General features: G+C 44.4%; 1 protein-coding gene across 2 annotated transcripts in view; it reads right to left on the bottom strand.

Annotated features, from left to right (window-relative positions):
• The window catches only part of LOC111867896 (hepatic leukemia factor), a 290,075-nt gene that overhangs the window by 135,463 nt on the left and 148,612 nt on the right, over positions 1 to 6,000 (bottom strand). The gene's annotated exons all lie outside the window — the stretch shown is intronic.

Raw genomic sequence — 6,000 nt, 5'->3', positions numbered from 1 at the left:
GACAGAAAGGGACTAACTATTAGATACCACTGCCAGTAGAAGGTTAGAACCTCGCTGGCAGAAAGGGGCTGATAGTAAGCACCAGTACCGGTAGGGCACGGAGACAGTAGAAATTAAAAGGGGGATGCACAATGGACCAATAACTGGTCTAAGTGCATGGGGAAGCCCACCCCCTCAATACTGAATATACTTTACTTAATCCGTTTCTCTTATACCTTACGGTGTCGAGGCCTCTACCCAAATACAGGACAACACAAAGACAGAAAAAAAAACACATACACATACCGAAAATCCATGCCTTGTGTGGGATTCGAACCCACGATCCTGGCATCCGAGCGAGCGAAGACAGTTCCTGCCTTAGACCGCTCGGCTACCGTGACCGGCTGTAGGACTTATATCGCACGTAATCTGACAAATATTATCTACAACTAGCGTCAGCTTATACTTATTCTAGTTCATACCATAAAGAGTAGCTCCGTTCATTCTTAACTTGGGCACTAAATGGAGGTGTGTGATCAGCATCAAATTCTGCCTTCCTACACATCTCTTATATTCGGACACTTTTTAACTCCTAAAAATTTCTGGGTCAAAAATGATGCCAGTATAAAATGATTTCGCGTCATAAAATTCTGTTTCGAAGTTAACAACTGAGTTGCTGTTACAGTTACAAATCCTGAATTGGTTAAGACTGAGGAGAGGATTTAAACCATGAAACCTTCCCATTGAAATTCCCATGCTCTGTGCACTGAGCTATGTCACTCGGATGAAAGTGACAGGGTTCCATCAGGAAGTACATTGCGCAAGAATATATGTGCTGTAAACATTACAGGACGAAACATCTTTAACACGATTCACAAATTCTCTCCTCTTCAACCCACTATTTTCAAATTAACATCTTCTGGCGAAAAGCAGCGCGCAGCAAATTGCTGCATCTTCCTTTCAGGCAGGCCCAACGGGAATGTTTCACATCTGAACCTACCAGCAGACCTGTGGAACGGTATTGCAGTGTTGCGACTTGTGCAATGAAAGCGGAGGATCTAATTTCGAACCTTTTTATAAATTCAGCAAGTAATAAAGAAATTCCTAAGATATTTTATTGCACACTTTACTACTACTTTTCCAACAGTTGTACCATAACTCAGGCATTCAATTCCGATCAACTTCTGTTTCAAAACAAATCGACAAACGCTTCCTCTCGTCAGTACAAAACCTATTAAACCTCGATGAGATTTGTATTATTATTTTTTTAAGGCTAGTGGGGTGGGACTAAGTCCCTTGTACTGCGGCCACTTCTGGCCTATTGTACCAGCCCCAGATGATAGGTGAGGGTGATTGTGGAGCAATTGGTGGAATGAAGATTGGCAGGGGAAACCGAAGTACTCTGAGAAAACCTGCCACAGCGCCACTTTGTCCACCACAAATCCCACTTGACCCGGGCCCCCGCAGTGGGAAGCCAGAGACTAACCGCTTGAGCTATGGCGCAGTTTCCGCAGTTTCTTTGCGATAGTGGGTTCGAATCACACTGAAGGCATGGATGTATTTGCGTTTATTCTGGCTTGTGTTACGTAGCGACCTTGCGACGGGCTGATCCCCCCCACCGGTCCATGAAGTCATACTCCGTGATTTCAGTCCGCAAGCGAACTATACCGACCGAGCGACCGCCGCTTGTCGGCGAAGTTTAGTGCCAACTTTTGCGGATAGAGGGTGTCGCGTGGTCAGCGCAACGAATCCCCACAGTCGCTAGACCGGAGTTGCTATTTCCTTGAAATAGCTCCTCAACTATCATAACGAGGCTGAGTGGACCCCGTTCCAGACCCACTACTTGTCCGAAAAAATCTGGTAGCGCCGGAAATGGATCTGCAGCCAGGAACGCTGACCACTAGACCACAGAAGCGGTCCATGGAGTCCTACAGAACTGTCTAATATTAAGAAACTACAGTGAAACGAAGTGTTTCTCGGATGCCCTATGCTTCAAGTGGGAGCGACAGATATAAAGCACATTCAACTCCGTTAGACGGGCACCCAGGTCGCCGAACTGGTTTAAAAATTCAAAAAGTGGTCACACAGACACATACATAAGCAATATTCTTTCTTTCCTTGCGAACGGAAAGTTGGAAAATGCGAGAAAAGTAAAATTTCACAGAAAAAAGACAGGAGCAGCAAAGCAAACACAGATATACTAATAATATAGTCGATAATTGTGGCCGCGCCGTTAAAAGCACGAAATGTCTTCGAGCGCTCAAGCATTGGGCTCCTGCGTTCCAATCCCACTCAAGACCTAGATGTCCATCTGCATTTTCTCTGTTTGTGTTGTCCTGTGTAGGTAAAGGCCCTAGTAACACCTGTCTGTAAGATCAGTAGTTCCAGATTTATTCTGCCGGGAAACAGGCCAGAAGGCCTAATATGAAAGGCAGAAAAAGAAGAATACAAAGACTAAATAATACTGCAGATATCTGGAAAGGTATAGCCTTTTGTGTCCCGCGTGGAAAAAAATATACATTTAAATTTATTTAACACAGAATTTCGCGTATTTCATTTCGAAGCAAGCGTCAAAATTAGGGCTGCGCCATAGCTCAAGCGGTTAGTCGCTTCCCACCGCGGCGGCCCGGGTTCGATCCCGGGTATAGTCAAGTGGGATTTGTGGTGGACAAAGTGGCGCTGGGGCAGCTTTTTTCCGAGTACTTCGGTTTTCCTTGCCAATCTTCATTCCACCAATTGCTCCACAATCACCCTCACCTATCATCTGGGGCTGGTACAATAGGCCAGAAGTGGCCGCAGTACAAGGGAATTAGTCCCACCCCACTAGGAATAAAAAGCGTCAAAATTAAGAAGTAAAATATTAAGATGTTCCAGAAGTATCTAAAATGAATGCTGCAACGTACGTTACGCTTGTGATCACACACTGAATAGATTTAAAAAATTATACTCACTTCTGCTTAAAAATACATACTAACTTCACGGAACAGAGTATTTCTTTAGGCAATGCTAAGTGGTTCCATAGCAGGCACATGGTCTTGCATTCGTAAATGGTTCGAATCCAGATTACTGTACCGATTTGTATACCATGAATTTTGTTTCCTCCTCTAGTAACGTAGGTGAAACGACCGATGTTAAAATAAACCAAAGCCACTTCACTTCGTCATTTTCTTATAATTTTCCCCTTAATACGGAGGTAGGAATTGCCTCCGAAACGTCGATACCCCCCAAAAGAAACTAGGTGGTGTACTAATCCAGAAGACAAGATCTTGGTTCTTTCCAAATAATCTATCAATTTCTCTTGTTACTTTATTTTTATTATGCAGTGGCATCTCTTATTCTGTTATTCTCTGCCATTTGTATTACGTCTGTGATCCGTCATATGCGCGTGCATTTGTGCACCCTCAATCCTTCAAATTTATTCTTTCGTTAACATTTAACTTTCGGCATAAGAACGGACATTACTCTATAGAATTTTAATAAGGTTTACTTTCGGCGTTTCCTTTTGCTCTTATAGGTTCTTTTCTTGTATGAAATGTCTCGGCAAACAAATCGCTGCTCAACAAAGCAGACTGCTATACATGATGGGCGACACGACCTCAACCATATTCAAGGCTAGCAAAGCCGCCACCTCTTAACATAAGTCGGTGAAGTGACTGTCTCGGTGTCGAGTACTTTTTTACAGTCTTACGTGCAATATTATGTTCTATGAAATTTATTAAAAGTTATTCACTTTAAAAGTTCATCATTACATGTTTCGGCCAATGTGGTCATAATCAGGTGTTAAAATTATTGGGCGAGGAAACTGCATTCTCCTGTTACGTTGCTTATGTTCTTAATAAGTCCCCTCGATGCGCATGTGCATTTGAGTTGGTAGGTTGTGTTCTCTCTTATTGAAAAACAGGACACACGACACAACATACAACAGGAGAGAAAACAAGACACGCAGCACAACACACAACAGGAAAGAAACAAAGACACGTAACACAATAAACAACAGGAGAGAAAACAAGACACGCAGCNGGTAGGTTGTGTTCTCTCTTATTGAAAAACAGGACACACGACACAATAAACAACAGGAGATAAAAAACAAGACACGCAGTACAACACACAACAGAACAGAATACAACCCACCAACTCAAACGCACATGCGTATTGAGGGAACTTATATAATAGCAACATAAACAACAACATAAGAAAGCAGTTTCCTCGCCCAATAATTTTAACACCTCATGATTACCACATTGGTCGAAACATGTAGTGATGAAATTATAAATGAATAACTTTTAATAAATTTCATAGAACACAGAGTTGCACGTATGACTGTAAATACTTAATCGACACTAAGTGAAAAGTGCAACAGGATGCTACGGACTGGATTCAATTCTCGGTCGACCCATTACAGATTTCCCCCTTCAGCGTAGCTTAGTATGAAACCGTTCAACTCTAAGCGCTACACGTGCAAACGACACGTACTCAGTTCGAATGTCGGCCAGTATGACGCCCTTCCTGTATGAGGGGTTTCGCGGTTTTCCTCAGCTCCTCCAAGGGAATGCGGGATAGTACCTTAAAATATATCACTATCACCCGTTTCTACGTCCAAACCTTCAACATTCAAATATTCAACGCCACAGAGCTGAAACAGCGCGACCTAAATGCAACGTGCGGTTGTTGAGTTAGGGCCCCCATACACACACAATTTGGCCTCCAGTTCGGCCTGCACAGTTGAAGACTGAAAGGCAAAACTGACGTGTGTGGTGCGGCCGGCCAATCGTTTGGACTGTTGGCCTGTGGGAAACCCGTCAGTCCGTCAGTTCTGCCTGCAGGACCGTAGCACGTGACGTGTGTGACTCAACATTATAGGCTGGAAGACCGTGATTGTGGCATGAAGGCTGCCGCTTTATCTGCGCGTGTATGGGGAGGGAAGGGAGTGGGTAAACTGTCACAGTTTTGCCTGTAAGGTCGATCGGAAGACCAAACTGTGTGTGTGTATGGGGGGCCTTAGACAGATGACAACAAATTATACAGGTATTTATTTTCAGATTCGTTTTACAAACATCATAAATTCCGCCTGTAAGGAACTGAACACAAGGGTTATAGCGTGTTACGCATCAGCTGAATGCATGAAGCAAATGGACAGTGCGGCGGTTCCTGAAACATGCGGAAAAGCGGGACGAGAGAGGGGCCAATTCCCCGCGCCGTCCCAGTGACCCCGAAGACAAATGTAAACTAGCGCTGGCAAACATGGTACACGCAATGCCGTGATATACCTTCATTTATCACCAAAAGTACATGTGTGTGTCGTTCATGACAAATGTCGAGTGTCCGAACACATTTCTGTAGTGGCAAGACTAGACTTCCATTCGGGAGGGATTCATCTCGAATCTCGTCCCCATTATCAGCTATCCTAGATAATGTTTTCCGCCAGCCAGCTTCAGAAACGTTGCCAGATTTCAAACGAAGAGAACGCAAACACGTGACCTCATACGGGCTGTCAGCCGGCACGTGAGTGTCACTCGCAGACGTCAATATTTCCGTCAGGAAAGCAGACGGGCTGGAGTGAGTGAGCACACAGTAAACCTACGGCAAAATACATACAACTATTTTGTACTTTATGACTGGGAACCTGATTTAGGATCTCTAGAATAATGCGCTTACGACGCTACGTAACATAAGGTGGAAAAAAAAAGGTACAGTTGTCGAAGACATATTGCGGAGTGGAGGTATAGCTTCATCGATTTTGATCGAGGCACTAGATGGAGGCGAGTGGTCGAATTGACATCCCGACCGCTTTGACCCCCGGTACCCATCAGATAAGAGGCTTGATGTACCAGAGCCGGTTTGCACGTCTTGGAGTAGATAAAAATCTTACCTCTGCCGGGACTCGAACCCCGTCCGTCTAGCCAGTAGCTCGTCGCTATACCGAGAGAGCTACACTTCTCGTGCGGTTTATCATCCAGACTGCACGGTGTTGAGCGACAGGATTTGAAGAAGGATGCGGTCCTGGCCTCATCGAGGTACTAC

The sequence above is a fragment of the Cryptotermes secundus genome, unplaced genomic scaffold, assembly GCF_002891405.2.
Source record: "Cryptotermes secundus unplaced genomic scaffold, Csec_1.0 scaffold111, whole genome shotgun sequence".
In the NCBI taxonomy this organism is placed as follows: Eukaryota; Metazoa; Arthropoda; class Insecta; order Blattodea; family Kalotermitidae; genus Cryptotermes; species Cryptotermes secundus.
Note: the sequence above shows the minus strand (reverse complement) of the source record. Positions and strands in the feature narration are given on the sequence as shown.